This window comes from Artemia sp. Qi Xiang Cuo, chromosome 4, assembly GCF_049724085.1.
Source record: "Artemia sp. Qi Xiang Cuo chromosome 4, ASM4972408v1, whole genome shotgun sequence".
Taxonomy (NCBI): Eukaryota; Metazoa; Arthropoda; class Branchiopoda; order Anostraca; family Artemiidae; genus Artemia; species Artemia sp. Qi Xiang Cuo.
The window spans coordinates 75430855-75452327 of NC_142797.1; the positions used below are offsets into that span (position 1 = coordinate 75430855).

Genomic DNA, 21473 nt, shown 5'->3' on the forward strand with positions numbered 1-21473 from the left:
CGGAAAATATCCCCCCCCCCATGGAAAATACCCCCCCCCCCCGAAAAATGACCCCCCCCCCTGGAAAACATTCCCCGGAAAATACCCCCCGTGGAAAATATCCCCCCCCTCCGTGGAATATACCCCTCTGGTAAACACCCCCCGGAAAATACCCCCCCCCCGTAGAAAATAAGGCTTTCCAAATTTGATAATTGTGTTTGAGTTTTATTTTTTAATTTCCGTAGGGGGAAAGAATTTTGGTATAGTTTTTTAGAAATTTATTCTTTTAATTTCCGTAGAGGGAAGGAATTTTGATACTTGTGTATTATGCCCCACTCACTCAAGTTTACGCAGTGTAAAATTTTGTTAGTTTCTTCGTTACTTTAGAAATAAATTTGGGCTTTAGACTTGCACATTAGAGGGGGGGGGGGTAAAGTATAGCGGGTCTGCATGTAAAATGTGTTTGGTACAATTATTTTACATATTAGACTGATAGAAAAATAAGTGTATTTTAAAGCCAAATATACGGCCATGAACACAGTAAAATGACATAAATGAAAGGCACAAGTAACAAAAACTTTGATAAGTGATAATCACAAAACCCTAAATAAAACACTCCATTAACCTAATAATAGTAAGTAATACTTGGAAGAACCGTTATTAAAAAAAAACATTTAACACTTGGAAAAAACACCTAAATGAAACATTAAATATACTTTATACTTCTTTTTTTTTTTTTTTTTTTTTTTTTTTTTTTTTTTTTTAGTTAATAAAATACCTCGCTATTCCTCGCTAATCCAGATACCTCGCTATTCCTCTGTAATTTTTTAGTGGCCATATACCTAGAACGAATTGTTTTCTGATTTCAAACTGTCCAAATAATTTACCCCCCGATCCCCCGGAAAATATCCCCCCCCCCGTGGAAAAGAAGGCTTTCCATATTTGAGAATTTTATTTGAGTTTGATTTTTTAATTTCCGTTGAGGGAAGGAGTTTTGGTACTTGTGTATTATGGGCAACTCACTCAAGTTTACGCTGGGCAGAACTCGAAAACTCGAGAACAAAACCGGTTTCTTCGTTAGTTTTTTTTTTAGCTTAGCGCGAGACAAGAAAAAGACAAGTGATTAGAATATATGGGAAATATATAATTTGGGCTCTATATTGGCAATTAAGGGGTGGGGGGAGTAAAGGTTTTGAATAGTTTTAAGTCAGAAAAAAAATTCTTGCTTCATAATATGCAGAATAATTGTACCTACTCCCCCCCTAATGTGCAAATATATAGCCCAAATTTGTTTCTAAAGTAACGAAGAAACCAGTTTGTTCTTGATTTTTACACATCGTAATCTTGAGTCAGTAGCGTATAACAAACAAGTATCGAATTTTTTTCATGGAGAGAGAAATTTAATGTAAAGAGCGATGTCTTGAGGAGGAGGCAACCTGTTTCATATATGTAATAATTTCAGTTCGTTTTAAAGTTTGATGTTGCTTCTCACTTTTAGTCGAAAAACATGTTTTTTTATTTAATTACTTGCAAATAGTATTTGTTAATGGGAAACATAAGTTTTTTTTAATGAAAACTAAAGAGCCTCAACCAAAAATGAGCCGAAATAAATTCAAATAATCTGCAAAGTTAAATCTATGGAGTATAATAGAAAAAAAATTAAAAAGATATAAAATGTTTTTTTTATAAGAAAAAGACTCTGTCAATAAATAATGAACGGAAATTGACATAAACAACTATTTCCACAAAACAAGTTTGTCAAAGAATAGTAAACAGCCTCGTTAAGTCAAAATTGAGTAAAAATAAATTCAAATAATTTTCCAAGCGTAAAAATACCACAAATCACCGTAAATAAATGAATTGAACCCACAACGAACATAAATTACAATATATAACCTATTCAAACTCAAAATAGCAACAATTAGTATGAGTAGGACTGAAAACCCGCACACTGCCTCAAGACCAGAACATAATTTGCACTTTACTTAAAACAAAATACATTTTAAATGCTTTCACTTTTTTTACTTTAACAAATAAATATGTATAAAGACTATTAGGAATAAATACCAGAATATGTATATCAAACTGACAATACACGTTTTTTTGTTTTTTTTTTTTAAAGTAAAGTGCAAATTATTTTCAGCCGAATAAGACATGGGTGTTGTCAGCCATACTCCTTTTAATTTTTGATCGTTTTGAGTTTGACTAGGCTATCTAATGTAATTTCTGTAAGTTTTGGGTTTCATTTATTTGTTAATACTAATTTGTGGTAGTTTTACACTTGAAAAAAAACAAACTCGTATAATTTGACAACGCTTTTGTCCGTAAAAAATTAAACAATTTAGAATGTTTTGGTTCCCAAAGCCAAGTATCCTTTCAAAGGATATCCAAACCTTCTTAATTTTTTGGTGCCTTATGTTTTAGCTTAATTTTGATGATTGTTTGCCTATTTTTTTTTTCTTTTTCAACTTTTTTTTTATTTGGTACCCGCTACTTCCAAAAATTGCAGAAGTTCATACGGAAGTCTTTTCGACAAAAATGGATCTGTACTTTTTTTATAAGTTTTTAGGATACTTCTGGTGTGTAAATTGCTTTTTTCCCGCTCCTTACCACTTTTCAACGAAACTAAAAAAACTCAAATAAGTTTTAAATTTGGAAAACTTATTTTCCACAGGGGGGGGGGGGTATTTTCCACGAGAGTATTTTTCAAGGAGGGGAGTAGGAAGGGCATAATATCTCCGTAACGAATACCGTGCTGCCATCTACAATTGAGTCTAACGCCGACGGGACATAATTTATTCGAGGATTATCGATCGAGTCTAATGGGGTCAAGGTCAATTGATTTGTTGTTGTTCGTGATTGTGTAATGACACTGGGGTGAAGTTTATACATGCGCATTGAAGGTTGGGAGAGATGTATTGATCTAGGACTGGAGGGAGAAGTGGATTTCCGAGAAATTGATTGCGTAACCGAGGGGGAAGTGGATTTCCGAGAAATTGATTACATAAAAGAAGGGGACAGAATTTCTGAGAAATTGATTTGCATAATCGAGGGGAATTATTGATCTACGAAAGGGGAATTAGAAATGACATCACTTGTTTCCTAGGAATTATCCGGGATTCTAAAGAGATAGAAATTCAATTTTTAAATATGGCTTCTCAGATCTTACGTGACAGCGATAAATTGATATTCTATTTTAAAAAATGGCTTCTTTGATCTTTAGTGTCAGGAATTAGAAATGACATCACTTGTTATCTTGGAATTATGCGGGAGTCTAAAGAGATAGAAAAATCCTCTTTTAAATACGGCTTCTCTGATCTTTAGGTCACAGAGATAAATTAATATTCTATTGAAATCATAATAGTGTAGCTAGGAACACTTAAGAGATGAAGAGGTTAACGCGGGAAATGGTTTCCTAGGAATTTCAAATGTGACAGCGCAGCGATGCCAGAACAAAAGAAACACGCAGAAATTACTTTTAGGGGATTATTTGGGAGAAACCGTTCGAGACACTTTAGAAGATGATTAAGCGAAACCGTTTGAGGCATTTTAGAAGATGATTTTAGAAGATGATTCAGAAGATGATTTGAGGGTGAAACTCTGTGGTCATTATAATACACAAGTTCCATTTGAACAGTGTTGTGAGGTCCCCTACCCCAACAACCCTCCTACCCCAACCCCAAAGGGCCCCAACCCCCCTACCCCAACCCCAAAGGAACCCCCGGCCCCAAAAGGCCCCCTGCCCCCAAAGGCCCCCCAGGGACCCAATGACCCCCCCGGGCCCCCAAAGAGCCCCCGGGCCCCCAAAGGGCCCCTGGACCCCCATAGGGCCCCGAGCCCCCAAAGGCCCCCGGGCCCCCACAGGCCACCCGGCACCCCCAAAGGCCCCCCTCATTTCTTAATAATTTCTTATGTGTAGTTGAGAAAGAGAAGGGCCCCCACATTTCAAAAGGCTTTATTATATATTTTCAGAACAAGTTCTATTCTTAATATTTCCTCCTAAGCCCAGTTTACAAGTTGAAGTACTCATCCTTTTCACCACAACTTTACCTTACAACTTTTTGAATACCCCAACACCAAGCAGTACTTTTCAAAAGGCTTTTTATATTATTTCAGAACAAGTTCTTTACGTAATGTCCCTCCTAAATCAATTTTACAACTTGAAGTACTCATCCTTTTCACCCACAACTTTACTTTATGTCTTTTTGAATATCCCATCACCAAGCAATACTTTCAAAAAGCTGTTTTATATCTTTTCTGAACAAAAATCAAATATTATTAATAAAATCACATGTATTTTAATGTGTGCATCAAAGTAACAACAATCTTCTTTAATAACACCAACTGTTTACTGAACACACACAATTTTCTCTTAGAAATAATATTTTTCATTTAGTGATAACACTTTTTCTGTTCGAACTAGCAAGTTTTCTACCAAAGATACCAAATTTTTTCTTAGAAGTAACATTTTTTTTACTGTGATAACAACTTTTCTGTCAGAAGTAATAAGTTTTGCTTAACGCTAACAAACCTTCTCATCAAAGTAACGACATTTTACCTTAATACTAACATACTTTTACTGAACACACACAAATTTCTCTTAGAAATAATATATATAATCAGTGATAACACTTTTTCTGTTCAAACTAGCAAGTTTTCTACCAAAGATACCAAATTTTTTCTTAGAAGTAAAATATTTTGATTGTGATAATAACTTTTCTGTCAGAAGTAGCAAGTTTTGCGTAACACTAACAAACCTTCTCATCAAAGTAACGACATTTTACCTTAATACTAACACACTTTTAATGAACACACACAAATTTCTCTTAGTAATAATATTTTTCGTCAGTGATAACACTTTTTCTGTTCGAGCTATCAAGTTTTCTACCAAAGATACCAATTTTTTTTAAAGGAGTAACATTTTTTGATTGTGATAACAACTTTTCTGTCAGAAGTAGCAAGTTTTGCTTAAAACTAACAAACCTTCTCATCAAAGTAACAATATTTTACCTTAAAACTAACATACTTTTACTGAACACACACAAATTTCTCTTAGAAATAATATTTTTCATCAGTGATAACAATTTTTCTGTTCAAACTAGCAAGTTTTCTACCAAAGATACCAAATTTTTTCTTAGAAGTAACAATATTTTGATTGTGATAATAACTTTTCTGTCAGAAGTAGCAAGTTTTGCGTAACACTAACAAACCTTCTCATCAAAGTAACGACATTTTACCTTAATACTAACACACTTTTAATGAACACACACAAATTTCTCTTAGTAATAATATTTTTCGTCAGTGATAACACTTATTCTGTTCGATCTAGCAAGTTTTCTACCAAAGATACCAGTTTTTTTAAAGAAGTAACATTTTTTGATTGTGATAACAACTTTTCTGTCAGAAGTAGCAAGTTTTGCTTAAAACTAACAAACATTCTCATCAAAGTAACAACATTTTACCTTAATACTAACATACTTTTACTGAACACACACAAATTTGTCTTAGAAATAATATTTTTCATCAGTGATAACACTTTTTCTGTTCAAACTATCAAGTTTTCTACGAAAAATACCAAATTTTTTCGTAGAATTAATATTTTTTTACTGTTATAACAAATTTTCTGTCAGAAGTAGCATGTTTTGCTTAACTCTAGCAAACCTTCTCATCAGAGTTACTACATTTTACCTTAATACTAACATACTTTGACTGAACACACACAAATTTCTCTTAGAAATAATATTTTTCATCAGTGATAACACTTTTTCGGTTCGAAATAGCAATTTCTCTGTCAAAGATACCAAATTTTTTCTTTGAAGTAAGATTTTTTTGATTGTGATAACAACTTTTCTGTCAGAAGTAGCATGTTCTGCTTAACCCTAACAAACCTTCTCATCAAAGTAACGACAATTTACCTTAATACTAACATACTTTAATGAACACACACAAATTTCTCTTAGAAATAATATTTTTCATCAATGATAACACTTTTTCTGTTTAAACTAGCAAGTTTTCTGTCAAAGATATAAAATTTTTTCTTAGAAGTAACATTTTTTGATTGTCATAACAACTTTTCTGTCAGAAGTAGCAAGTTTTGCTTAACAGTAACAAACCTTCTCATCAAAGTAACGACATTTGACCTTAAAACTAACTTACTTTTACTGAACACACACAAATATCTCTTAGAAATAAAATTTTTCATCAGTGATAACACTTTCTGTTCGAACTAGCAAGTTTTCTACCAAAGATACCAAATTTTTTTTAGAAGTAACATTTTTTGACTGTGATAACGACCTTTCTGTCAGAAGTAGCAAGTTTTGCTTAACACTAACAAACATTCTCATCAAAGTAACGACATTTTACCTTAATACTAACATACTTTTACTGAACACACACAAATTTCTCTTAGAAATAATATTTTTCATTAGTGATAACACTTTGTCTGTTCGAACTAGCAAGTTTTCTACCAAATATACCAAATTTTTTCAAAGAAGTAACATTTTTTGATTGTGATAACCACTTTTTTGTCAGAAGTAGCAAGCTTTGCTTAACACTAACAAACGTTCTCATCAAAGTAACAAGATTTTACCTTAAAACTAACATACTTTTACTGAACACAAACAAATTTCTCTTAGAAATAATATTTTTCATCAATGATAACACTTTTTCTGTTCGAACTAGCAAGTTTTCTACCAAAGATACCAAATTTTTTTTTGGAAGTAACATTTTTTGATTGTGATAACAACTTTTCTGTCAGAAGTAGCAAGTTTTGCTTAACACTAACAAACAATCTCATCAAAGTAACGACATTTTACCTTAATACTAACATAATTTTACTGAACACACACAAATTTCTCTTAGGAATAATATTTTTCATCAGTGATAACACTTTTTTTGTTCGAACTAGCAAGTTGTCTACCAAAGTTTCCAAATTTTCCACTTCAGTTCAGATTTTTCTCAAAGAAATGAAAAAATTTAAGATACTTTTCCAAATTTTTCATAGAAGATAGAAAAGTTCAAGTTAACTTCTGAATTTTACCTAAGAACACAATTCAATTCTAATTTCTCCTGAGAAAATGCAAATCTTCCACTCCAGTTTTAAGTTCACCAAGACATAAAGAAATTTAAAGTTATGTTCTAAATTTTTCCGTAGTAGATAGAAAAAGCTATACCATAGTTGTGAATATTTGCTATGAAGATAAAAAGTTCTACTTCAGTTTTAAATTTTCTCAATGAAGGGAACAAGAGTTCGACTTCGATTCTGAATTCTCTAAAAGAAAATAAGAAATAAGTTTTGGATCAATTCTATTTTTCCAAAATAATATAAAAATTTTCCACTTCAATTCAGATCTTTCTCAAAGAGATGAAAAAATTTAAAATACTGTTCCAAATTTTTCATAGAAGATGGAAAAGTTCAAGTTCTCTTCTGAATTTTACCAAAGAACACACTTCAATTCTAATTTCACCAGATAAAATAAAAAGCTTCCACTTCAGTTCTTATTTCCCCAAAGACACAAAAATTAAAGTTCCATTCTAAATTTTACCGTAGAAGATAGAAAAAGTTATACCTTAGATGCGAATACTTATCTTGAAGATAAAAAGTTCTACTTTAATTCTAAATTTTCTCAATGAAAAAGAAATAAGTTAATTTTCCACTTCAGTTCAGATTTTTCTCAAAGAGATGAAAAAATTTAAAATTATGTTCTAAAGTTTTCATAGAAGATAGAAAAGTTCTAGTTCTCTTCTGAATTTTACCAAAGAACATAATTCAATTCTAATTTCTCCAGAGAAAATAAAAATCTTACACTTCAGTTTTACGTTCACCAAGACATAAAGAAATTTAAAGTTCTATTCTAAAATTTTCCCTAGTAGATAGAAAAAGCTATACCATAGTTGTGAATATTTTCCCGGAAGATACAAAAGTTCTAATTCAATTTTAAATTTTCTCAACGAAGTGAAGAAAAGTTCAAGTTCTATTCTGAATTTTCTTCAATAAAAAAGAAATAAGTTATTGATCAATTCTATTTTCCCAAAATAATACAAAAATTTTCAACTTCTGTTCAGATTTTTCTCAAAGAGATGAAAAAATTTAAAATAATGTTCCAAATCTTTCATAGAAGATAGAAAAATTCAAGTTCTCTTCTGAATTTTACAAAAGAACACAATTCAATTCTAATTTCTCCAGAGAAAATAAAAAGCTTACACTTCAGTTTTAAGTTCACCAAGACATAAAGAAATTTAAAGTTTTATTCTAAATTTTTCCGTAGTAGATAGAAAAAGCTATACCCTAGTTGTGAATATTTTCCCGGAAGATGAAATGTTCCACTTTAATTCTAAATTTTCTCAATGAAAAAGAAATAAGTAATTGTTTAATTATATTTTTGCAAATAATATAAAAATTTTCCACTTCAGTTCAGATTTTTCCCAAAGGGATGAAAAATAATTTTCTAAATTTTTCATAGAAGATAGAAAAGTTCAAGTTCACTTCTGAATTTTACCAAAGAACACAATTCAATTCTAATTTCTCCAGAGAAAATAAATAATATAAAAATTTTCCACTTCAGTTCAGATTTTTCCCAAAGAGATGAAAAATAATATTCTAAATTTTTTATAGAAGATAGAAAAGTTCAAGTTCACTTCTGAATTTTAACAACGAACACAATTCAATTCTAATTTCTCCAGAGAAAATAAAATCTTCCACTTCAGTTTTAAGTTCACCAAGACACAAAAAAGTTCCATTCTAAATTTTACCGTAGAAGATAGAAAAAGTTATACCTTAGATGCAAGTACTTACCTTGAAGATAAAAAGTTCCACTTTAATTCTAAATTTTTTCATTGAAAAAGAAATAAGTTATTGTTCAATTCTATTTTTCCAAATAATATAAAAATTTTCCACTTCAGTTCAGATTTTACTCAAAGAGATGAACAAATTTAAAATACTGTTCCAAATTTTTCATAGAAGATAGAAAAGTTCAATTTCTCTTCTGAATTTTACCAAAGAACACAATGCAATTCTAATTTCTCCAGAGAAAATAAAAATCTTCCACTTCAGTTTTTAATTTCACCAAGACACAAAGAAATTTAAAGTTCTATTCTAAATTTTTCCGTAGAAGATAGCAAAAGCTATACCATAGTTGTGAATATTTGTTATGAAGATTAAAAGTTCTACTTCAATTCTAAATTTTCTCTACGAAGTGAAGAAAAGTTCAACTTCTCTTCTGAATTTTCTCAATGAAAAGAAATAAGTTATTGATTAACTCTATTTTTCCAGGGAAAATAAAAAATTTTCACTTCAGTTCAGATCTTTCTCAAAGAGATGAAAAATTTAAAATACTGTTCCAAATTTTTTCATAGAAGATAGAAAAGTTCCAAGTTCTCTTCTGAATTTTACCAAAGAACACAGTTCAATTCTAATTTCACCAGAGAAAATAAAAAGCTTCCACTGCTTTAATTCTATATTTCTCAAAGAAGTGAAGAAAAGTTCAAATTCTCTTCTGAATGTTTTCCCAGACAAGAGAAAAGGTTCCACTTTAATTATGAGTTTTCACAAGGAAGTGAAGAAAAAAGTTCAAGTCCTCTTCTGAATTTTCTCAAAGAAAAGAAAAAAGTTATAGTCCAATTCTAATTTTCTCCGAAGAAAATAAAAAATCTCCGAGTGGAAGGATTTTGCACGGGTATTGATTTTACATTGGGGGGGGGGGGGGATTCAGGGATGAAATTTTCAGGGGCAATTTTACCGATTTTTTTCCGGAGACGTAAGTTAACTTTTAAATTAAATTGTAGCTCCTTTGTCTTCAGGATTTACTCCTCAAATTTCTAAATTAGAAAACGAGTGCGTCGTTCTATTGCTAAAGACAATCTTTCAAGCTCGTTCATCTAACCTCCAAAACCATAGGTTAGGTTAGGTACAAATAAATATTCATAAATAAATAGAAACATTGATTTTACATGTGGGGGGGTTTCCAGGGATGAAATTTTCAGGGGCAATTTTACCGATTTTTTTCCGGAGACGTAAGTTTACTTTTAAATTAATTTGTAGCTCCTTTGTTTTAGGGATTAACTCCTAAAATTTCTAAATTAGAAAACGAGTGCATCGTTCAATTATTAAAGACGATCTTTCAAGCTCGTTCATCTAACCTCCAAAACCATAGGTTAGGCTGGGTAAGGTTTGGTATAAATAAATATTCGTAAATAAATAGAAACATTTCTCCTTGTTTAATTTAAGTTAGGTTAGGTTAGGTTAGCTTATCATGAGCGCTCATTATAAGCTAACCTAACCTAACTTAACTTAAACACGGAGAAATGTTTCTATTGATTTATGAATATTTATTTATACCTAACCTAACCTAAACTATGGTTTCGGGGACTTGATGAAAGAGCTTGAAAAATTGTCGTTAATAATTGAACGATACACTCATTTTCTAATTTAAAAAATTGAGGAGTAAATCCCTAAGACAAAGGAGCTAAAATTTAATTTAAAAGTTAACTTATGTCTCCAGAAAAAAAATCGGTAGAATTGCCCCTGAAAATTTCATCCCTGGAAACTCCCCCCACATGTAAAATCAATCCCCGTGCAAAATCCTTCCACTCGGATATTTTTTATTTTCTTTGGAGAAAATTAGAATTGGACTATAACTTTTTTCTTTTCTTTGAGAAAACTCAGAAGAGAACTTGAACTTTTCTTCACTTCCTTGTGAAAACTCATAATTAAAGTGGGACCTTTTCTCTTCTCTGGGAAAACATTCAGAAGAGAACTTGAACTTTTTTTCACTTCTTTGAGAAAACATGGAATTAAAGCAGAAACTTTTCGCTTCTTGTAGGAAAAATTCAGAATCATAGTATCTACAGAAAAATTTAGAACAGAACTTTAAATTTTTCATCTCTTTGAGAAAAACCAGAGCTGAAGTGGAACCTTTTTATTTTCTTGGAAAAATTAGAAGAGAACTTGAACTTTTCTTCACTTCATTGAGAAAATTTAGAATTAAAGTGGAACTTTTTATCTTCATGGTAAGTATTCACATCTAAGGTATAAATTTTTCTATCTTCTACGGGAAAATTTAGAATGGAACTTTAATTTTTTATGTCTTTGGGGAAATATGAACTGAAGTGGGAGCTTTTTAATTTCTCTGGTGAAATTATAATTGAAGTGTGTTCTTTTGTAAAATTCAGAAGAGAACTTGGACTTTTTTATCTTCTATGAAAAAATTTGGAAAATTTTAATTGATCAATTAAACCCTGGAAAAATAGAATTGATCAATAACTTATTTCTTTTCATTGAGAAAAATCAGAAGAGAAGTTGAACTTTTCTTCACTTCGTGAACTTTTCTTGAACTTAAAACTGAAGTGGAATATTTTTATTTTCTCTGGAGAAATTAGAATTGAATTGTGTTCTTTAGTAAAATTCAGAAGAGAACTTGAAATTTTCTATCTTCTATGAAAAATTTGTATCATTATTTAAAATTTTTTCATCTCGTTGAGAAAGATCTGAATTGAAGTGGAAAATTTTTATATTATTTGGAAAACTTGAATTGAAAAATAACTTATTTCTTTTTCATTGAGAAAATTTAGAATAAAATGGAACTTTTTATCTTTAAGGTAAGTATTCGCATGCGAGGTATAACTTTTTCTATCTTCTATGCTGAAATTTAGAATGAAACATCAATTTTTGTTTCATGGCGAACTTAGAACTGGAAAAGTATTTTTTAACTGTCTCTGGTGATATTATAACTGAAGTGTTTTCTGAGGTAAAACTCAGAAAAGAACTGAAATTTTTTTTTCTATACAAAATTTGGCACATTATTTAAAATTTTTTCATCTCTTTGGGAAAAATCTGAACTGAAGTGGAAAATGTTTATATTATTTGGAAAAATAGAATTAAACAATAACTTATTTCTTTTTCATTGAGAAAATTTAGAATTAAAGTGGAACTTTTTATCTTCCGGAAAAATATTCACAACTATGGTATAGCTTTTTCTATCTACTACGGAAAAATTTAGAATAAAACTTTAAATTTCTTTATGTCTTGGTGAACTTAAAACTGAAGTGTAAGCTTTTTACTTTCTCTGGAGAAATTAGAATTGAATTGTGTTCTTTGGTAAAATTCAGAAGAGAACATGAACTTTTCTATCTTCTATGAAAAATTTGGAACATTATTTTAAATTTTTTCATCCCTTTGAGAAACATCTGAACTGAAGTGGAAAATTTTTATATTATTTTGGGAAAATAGAATTGATCCAATAACTTATTTCTTTTCCATTGAGAAAATTCAGAATAAAACTTGAACTTTTCTTCACTTCGTTGAGAAAAGTTAAAATTGAATTAGAACTTTTTATCTTCCAGTAAAATATTTACAACTATGGTATAGCTTTTTCTATCTACTTGGGAAAAATTTAGAATAGAACTTTAAATCTCTTTATGTCTTGGTGAACATAAAACTGAAGTGTAAGATTTTTATTTTCTCCGGAGAAATTAGAATTGAATTATGTTCTTTTTTAAAATTCAGAAGAGAACTTGAACTTTTCTATCTTCTATGAAAAATTTGGAACATTATTTTAAATTTTTTCATCTCTTTGAGAAAAATCTGAACTGAAGTGGAAATTTTTATATTATTTGGAAAAATAGAATTGAACAATAACTTATTTCTTTTCATTGAGAAAATTTAGAATTAAAGCGGAAATTTTTATCTTCAAGGTAAGTATTCGCATCTAAGGTATAACTTTTTCCATCTTCCACGGGAAAATTTAGAATGGAACTTTAAGTTTTATGTCTTTGGGGATACCAGAACTGAAGTGTAAACTTTTTATTTTCTCTGGGGAACTTATAATTGAAGTTTGTTCATCTATGCAACTCGGTGGTGAACTTAGACTTTTTTATCTTTTATTAAGACTTTAGAACTTTATTATAAATTGTTTCATCTCTTCGAGAAAAATTTGAACTGAAGTAGAAAATTTTTATATTATTTTGGAAAAATACAATTGATCATTTACTTATTTATTTTCATTGAGAAAAATCAGAATCGAAGTTGAACTTTTCTTCACTTCGTTGAGAAAATTTAAGATTGAAGTAGAACTTTTTATCTTCATAGCAAATATTTACAACTATGGTATAGCTTTTTTTATCTACTACAGAAAAATTTAGAACAGAACTTTAAATTTTTTTATGTCTTGGTGAACTTAAAACTGGAGTGGAAGATTTGCATTTTCTCTGGAGAAATTAGAATTGAATTGTGTTCTTTGGTAAAATTCAGTAGTGAACTTGAACTTTTCTATCTTCTATGAAAAATTTGGAACATTATTTTAAATTTTTTCATCTCTTTGAGAAAATCTGAACTGAAGTGGAAAATTTGGTATCTTTGGTAGAAAACTTGCTAGTTTGAACAGAAAAAGTGTTATCACTGATGAAAAATATTATTTCTAAGAGAAATTTGTGTGTGTTCAGTAAAACGATGTTAGTATTAAGTTAAAATTTTGTTAATTTGATGATAATGTTTGTTAGTGTTAAGCAGAGCTTGCTACTTCTGACATAAAAGTTGTTATCACAGTAAAAAAATGTCACTTCTAAAAAAAAATTTGGTATCTTTGGGAGAAAACTTGCTAGTTCGAACAGAAAAAGTGTTATAACTGATGAAAAATATTATTTCTAAGAGAAATTTGGCTGTGTTCAGTAAAAGTAAGTTAGTTTTAAGGTGAAATGTCGTTACTTAGAAGAGAAGATTTGTTAGTGTTAAGAAAAACTTGCTACCTCTGACAAAAAAGTTGTTAACACAATAAAAAATGTTACTTATAAGAAAAATTTGGTATCTTTGCCAGAAAACTTGCTAGTTCTAACAGAAAAAGTGTTATTATTGATGAAAAATGTTATTTCTAAGAGAAATTTGAGTGTGTTCGTTAAAGTACGTTAGTATTAAGGTAAAATGTCGTTACTTTGATGAGAGGGTTTGTTAGTGTTAAGCAGAACTTGCTACTTCTGACAGAAAAGTTGTTATCACAGTCAAAAAACTGTTACTTCTAAGAAAAAATTTGGTATCTTTGACAAAAAACTTGCTAGTTCGAACCGAAAAAGTGTTATCACTGATGAAAAATATTATTTCTAAGATAAATTTGTGTGTGTTCAATAAAAGTATGTTAATATTAAGGTAAAATGTTGTTACTTTAATGAGAAGGTTTGTTAGTGTTAAGCAAAACTTGCTGCTTCTGACAGAAAAGTTGTTATCACAATCAAATCAAAAATTTTACTTCTAAGAAAAAATTTGGTATCTTTGGTAGAAAACTTGCTAGTTCGAAAATAAAAATTGTTATCACTGACGAAAAATATTATTTCTAAGAGAAATTTGTGTGTGTTCATTAAAAGTATGTTAGTATTAAGGTGAAATGTCGTTACTTTGATGAGAACGTTGGTTAGTGTTAAGCAAAACTTGCTACTTCTGACAGAGAAGTTGTTATAACAATCAAAAAATCTTACTTCTAAGAAATAATTTGGTATCTTTGGTAGAAAACTTGCTAGTTTTATAGAAAAGATATAAAAAAGCCTTTTGAAAGTATTGCTTGGTGATGGGATATTCAAAAAGCCATAAAGTAAAGGTGTAGGTGAAAAGGATGAGTACTTCAAGTTGTAAAATTGGTTTAGGAGGGACATTACGGAAAGAACTTTTTCTGAAATAATATAAAAAAAGCCTTTCTGGGGATTTGGGGATGCGGGGGGGGGCTTTGGGAGCTCGGGGGCCCTTTGGGGGCTCGGAGGCCCTTTGGGGACCCGGGGGGCCATTGGGGGACCGGGGGCCTTTGGGGGCCCGGGGGCCTTTGGGGGCCCGGGGGCCTTTGTGGGCCCGGGGGCCTTTGTGGGCCCGGGGGCCTTTGGGGGCCGTGGGGTTCCTTCGGGGTTGGAGTAGGGGGCCAGGGCCCTTTGGTGTTGGGGTAGGGGGATTGTTGGGGTAGGGGACCTTACAAGACTGTTCAAATGGAACTTGTGTATTATAATGACAACAGAGTTTCACCCTCAAATAATCTTCTAAATCATATTCTAAAATCATCTTCTAAAATACCTCAACCTGTTTCGCTTAATCATCCTCTAAAATGTCTCGAATGGTTTCGCCCAAATAATCCCCTGAAAGTAATTTCTGTGTGTTCCTTTTTTTTGGCATCCCTGCGATGTCACATTTGAAATTCCTAGGAAACCCTTTCCCGCATTAATCTCTTCATCTCAGAGATGTTCCTAGCTACATTATTATGGTTTCGATAGAATATTAATTTATCTCTGTGACGTAAAGATCGGAGAAGCCGTATTTAAAAAGGATTTTTCTATCTGTTTAGACTCCCGCATAATTCCAAGATAACAAGTGATGTCATTTCTAATTTCTGACACTAAAGATCAAAGAAGCCATATTTAAAAATAGAATATTAATTTATCGCTGTCACCTAAGATCTGAGAAGCCATATTTAAAATAGAATTTCTATCTCTTTAGACTCCCGCATAATTCCTAGTAAACAAGTGATGTCATTTCTAATTCCCCGTTCGTAGATCAATAATTCCCCTCGATTATGCAAATAAATTTCTCAGAAATTCTGTTCCCTTCTTTTATGTAATCAATTTCTCAGAAATCCACTTCCCCCTCAGTTACGCAATCAATTTCTCGGAATTTCTCTTCCCCCTCGGTTACGCAATCAATGTCTCGGAAATCCACTTCCCCCTCGAGTCCTAGATCAATACATCTCTCCCCACCGTCAATGCGCATGTGCAAACTTCACCCCATTGTAATTACACAATCACGAACAACAACAAATCAATTGACCTTGACCTCATTTGACTCGATCGATAATCCTTGAATAAATTATGTCCCGTCGACGTTAGACTCAATTGTAGATGGCAGCACGGTGTTCGTTTCAGAGATATTATGCCCTTCCTACTGAGGTGGTATTTTACGCGGGGGTTACTTTCCGGGGGGGGGGTGAGTTCCATGTTGTCAAGCAAAGGGATTATAACTTTCTTATATAGGGATTTCAGACAAGCAGCTCTAATGGTGTTTGATGTTCTTCGTTTTTTGATCTGATTCTAGTTTTAGGATTTATTGCCTATTCAATTTTTTACTATGGGGTGTGATATTGTCTTACTAGGTTACTAGCTACCGCTGAAACCCAGATTATGATGAACTTTATCGATTCTTTATGTAACGTTACCAAAAATAGCTACTGCTGCAACCCGGATCTTCAGTAAAAAAAATTATCATAATGTTAATTAATATTTCTGTTACTATAAGCTGTAAGTTTATACAACCATGCCTTCTATAAAAACGTGAAATTCCTCCGGAGCATAACCTACAATCCTTGCCCCCAGGCTTTGGTGGTTTGTAACAACCCAAAAAGCCGGTGCTACATGGTTTTTGAACTATTTTTAGTAAAATAGCTATATCAAAATTCCTATTGTCTGCATTCTGGGAAAACACAAAGTGTGTGTGTGTGGGGGGGGGGGGTAGCTGACCTCTGATGACTTTGACTCTTAAAAATAACACTAAAGCTTCTGATTACCTTTCCAATAAGACCCCTCTGAAGTAGCCTATATACGACCACCCTTTCTATAAGAACCTTATTTGCCCCAGGGAATAACTAAAGCCCTTACCCTGAGGGTTGTAGGATGGCTATCATTCTCAAAGACATAATTTCCGATTCCTTCAACTACGCTTAACAAAATTGCTATCTCAAAATGTGGATTGGATGTGCTTGGGGAAGTGATGGGCGTTGAGGGGGGGGGGCTGCTCTCAAATCGCTTTTGACACTTAAAAAGGGCACTATAACTTCAAATTTTAAATCAAATGAGCCCTAGCTAAAGTTCATGCGACCGTACATTTCATAAGAACCTTATAATCCCCAGATCATAATTTAAAACCCTTGCCCTAGGGCTCTAAGAGGTTTTGCCAACCCTATAGGCATTGTTATATGTTTTTTGGACTGTTTTGAACACAAAGCCTATCTCAAATTTTCTATCAGATACGTTTGGTGAAAAGAGGGGTATTTGGGAGGGGTGGGGGAGCGCTATTTGCCCTCCATCACTTTTGACTCTAAAAGGGAATTAAAACTTCCAATTTTCAACCAAATGAGACTTATCTAAAGTTTATACAACCATCCCTTCCATAAAAACCTTAAGGTCCCCCCACCAAACACTGTTACTCTTAAGAAGGTCATTATAAGTTTTGATTCCCAATCCAATATGCCCCTTCCGAACTTTATACGCCCCCCCTTTCTATAAGAAACCTTATATTCGCCAGGGCATACATTACAACCCATGCCCAGAGGACTATGGGGGGCGGTGTTCATACTCTAAGACATAATTTTTGGACTTTTCAACAATGCTGAACAAAACGGTTGTGTCAAAATTTTCACTAAATGTGTTTGGAGAAATATTGGTTGTGGGGGAGGGGGGTTGGTTGCCCTCAAATCACTTTCTACTATTACAAAAGTCACTAGCCCTTTCAATTTTTTATGGAATGAGCCTTTTTTGAAGTCTCTATGACAAATCCTTCTATACGAAGTGCCCTGGTCTAGTGCCCTGCGCCAACATCGTTCTTTACTTAGGCTGCGCTATTGCTTCTTTAATTAGCTCTTGCGCTGCCTATGATAATTTTAGTTGTCAACTTTGCTTTTAGTGTCTTGAAGAATTTATGGATTAAGAAATTCATTTTAGTTGAAGTGAGACATTTCTATGCCCCATTCTTTTTCTAATCGTTTAAAGAACTGATAGGATAAATATGATTTCGTATTAATAATGATTATCACGTCATATTTTGTAAGTTCATTTCAGAACTCGTCAACATTAGATTTAGCATTGCCAATTTGTTAAGTGGTTATTATTATATTATTACTTTGAGTCCTAGCCCAATAGTTAACGCTCCAGACACGAAGTCTTGACTTCAGGGGTTCAAGCCCTTGTGTCGCTGGCTATTTGGCTTGTAATGGGGGTTAATAGTATGACCCTGTAATCTCAGCCATTGTCGATCCAGCTCTTAATCGGTACCTGGAGAAATCTTTGGGGAAAACACAAGAAGCGACGGATGATTTGCCCCAATCCATGCATTGTATTCCCAGCTGAAGGCATCAAATCAGGATATCGGTGGTTTCGCAACGCAGACAATTGGTTGGCTTCGCAACGCAGCCACCTGCGAAAAAGTTTTATTTTTACATTGGCCTTTTGAACTGACTAAGAGTTTACATTACGGAAATACTTAACATTTATTTTTGTATTTATGTTAGAGAATTACATTCTGTTGGCTGAAGGAAATAATTTCTACTGAGCAGAAAAATATCTGATAGCCATGCCCGGATTGATATGATTTGCTCAACCCTTATTTTGGGAAAATATGAGCATCAAGAGAGGTTCAAGCAACTTATGATTGAAACCAAATGAAGACAGAGAATAAAAGAAAGGGCTCGTTGGGAAACGTGGGGAGATTACCTTGCTTATTGGAAGCTGATGAATGAGACAAAAGAGCAAGAGAGGCTCGTAGGGAGACTGATCAGAAAGATGATCAGGCTAAAATAGAAACCATTGTTAAAGCTTGCAAAACTTGTTCGAAAAGTTTTGAGAGTGTCCTTTTGACACGTTTAAACTATTCACCAAAGAAAATAAAAATAAACTGAATGAAGACTCTGGATATTAATAGGCATAAGTCTTTAAATATTCATTATATTCGTATTTTTGTTGGTAATTCATTTTAAAAGATTGAGACGAATAATTTCTCAAATTCTATAAATAATCCAAATTTTATTCGAAAAGACTTAGTTTTCACACTTTTGCACTTTATCCAACAGTTCGTGGTAACGAACTGTAAGTAGGAGTGACTCGGCTCAATAGTAACCTAAACTCTAAAAAACGGAATTTTGATACCAATAAATGCATCAAAAGAATGAAATTTTTATGTTGATTTCAAATATATAAGTTTCATCAAGTTAAGTCATACCAATCAAGACTTACGCGCCTCAGAAAATTTGACTTATTTAAAAAAAAGGGGAATACAACCCTTAAAAGTCATAAAACATTAATAAAAATCACATCATCATATTCAGTGTATCAGAGAACCCTGATTTAGAAGTGTCAAGCTCCCATCTGCAAAAATGGGGAATTTTGTATTTTTTGCCAGAAGAAAGATCACGGATGCGTGTTTATTTGTTATTTGTTTGTTTGTTTTTTTCCCGAGGGGTGATCGTATCGATCCAGTGGTCCTAGAATATTGCGAGAGATCTCATTCGAACGGAAATTAAAAGTTCTAGTGCCCTTTTTAAGTGATCGAAAAATTGGAGGGCAACTAGGCCCCTTCCCACGCTTATTTTTTGCCAGAGTCACCCGATAAAAATTTTGAGACTGGCATTTTGTTCAGCATGGTCGACAAAAACACTGACTATGTCTTTCAGGATGAATTAAACCCCACAGTCCCCGGGGGAAGGTCTGCAAGCTATGAACTTTTCCCAATGTAAACATATAGTATTGATTATTAGCGTAAAGAGAGAGGCGTTGAAGAGGGGACAGTCCCTTTCATATTTGGAATAATTTCTGTACGTTTTAAGTTTTAATGTCACTCCTTACTTTCAGTTAAAAAAAACTTTTTTTTAGTTAATAGATTGTAGAGTTCATGACTTCTTGACAAATCTGAGAAAGATAGAGGTATCAGCCTTAAAACTAGATAAATAAGGCACCAATGCTGAGGCACCAAAACAAAGTTTAAAAAAAGAGAGAAGCCTCCTTTTTCTTAGAAATAAAACACCCGATATGCAGTCCAATGATTTTGTAATTCCTTGCTTTCAACGTTTTAATTTTCCTGAAAATGGTAGGCATCAGACTTTTTTCTGTTAGGAAGAAGCTATTATATAATAAAGTAATTAGGTAAAGTAAAATAAGTAAGACAGCACAAGACCCTTAAAGTCCCGATTGGTGGTGTTGATTTCCGTTTCGTGGCCCTTCAGCCAGGGAGTAAAATGGAGGGCTGGGGGCTCACCATCCTTTGCTTTCACACACCCTTCTTGCATACCTTCCCCAGAATTATCAAGATACCCATTTAGAGCTGGTTCAACTCTGGCTGAGCTTAGAGAGCGACACCACTGACCCCCGTCCCAAACTAAATATCTGGCTACGCCTGGGATCGAACTTGTGCTCCTTGGACAAAGAATTCTCAAATAACAGTCACTCAGTGTAACATGTAGTGTAATATAATAACAGTCACCTAGATGAAACAGTTAGAACTTTTTTGACAATCGAGGCTGGTGACCCGTAGATAATTTGAAAAGACAGAATACCAGGCCACACACTGCAAAAGATGTGGCATCTACAGCTTCCATAACATTAGAAATGGTCATTATAATCTGGAGGCAAAGTTGGAATACGGAAGGGCAAATCCACAGCCTACAGGAAAGGCTAAGCGAATTCAATTCACAAGTGAAGACATTTGTTTTATTCATTACCAGAAAGATATAAAATCTAGAAAAGGAAAATAAGCACCAAAAATGCTAAAGGGGCAAATTTAGCCTAAGCCTAACAGCCTAACAGCGCAAACTAACAGCCTAACAGCACCAACAGCCTAAGCCCAAGACTCTCCTATTTCCGTTTGAATAATATTGGCATAACTCTGCACTCAAAGTAGACGAACTTCGAAAAGAAAATCTGATTCATCATTATATGAAAGTTCAGTGTCAAATAACAGATTTGTTCACTGCTTCCGTCTTTGAAGATAATTTGTTTTTTCAGGTACAAGAGTTCGGAAATATGAAACAGACGTAACAGTCGAACTGTAGCTACATGAATTTGGAATTTTAATCTACACTAGCAAACAGCATCGTTACTTGGCGTCCATTATTGTCTTCCTGTGTTTGCAATGTAAAACAGGAAGAGCATGTCTCTTTTCTTCTAACAGAAAGTGAATTTAATCTGGAGATCCAATAAGAGGCAACAATGAACATTAGGGATGCCTGGTAGTATTAAAAATAGAGTTGGATCAATTAAACTTGGAACGGGTTGAAGGTCTTTCTTTTACAATTTATTTTAGAATTTGTGGTCGGAATGGTAGCTAGAATGAATTCGTCTTCAAAACAAAAGTACTGGTCTGACTAATCAGTCAACAACTATTTTTGGCCTTTCATGGCCAAATTTAATTACTTCTCCAAGAACTAACCATTAAGAAGTATGACTTCTGGAGAATATCCTCTTCAACTAATGTTACAGCGGCTATTCTCTATTTTCCACATATCTACACCCTTTGGTTTTTATCGACTTTTCGCCTCCGGTTGATGTTGACAATGACTTTCTATTTGACTGTTCTATTGGTTAGGACGAAGTAAAAGTTGCTTTAGTTAGTTCCATTAACTGTACCCCCTCTGCTTTAACTTTTCCGTGGCTTAGTTTTGATGAAAGTTAACTGCTGGCTCCTTCTCCTTTGCAAAATACCTGGTCAGATAATTCACGTAAATTCAAAAATGATTGCAAATCTGATATAGTATATTAGATAATTAACACTATTC

The 21473-nt window shown here is 32.8% G+C and overlaps 1 protein-coding gene across 1 annotated transcript in view; it reads left to right on the forward strand.

Annotated features, from left to right (window-relative positions):
- Positions 1-21473, forward strand: part of LOC148953439 (uncharacterized) — a 135051-nt gene that overhangs the window by 107949 nt on the left and 5629 nt on the right. The gene's annotated exons all lie outside the window — the stretch shown is intronic.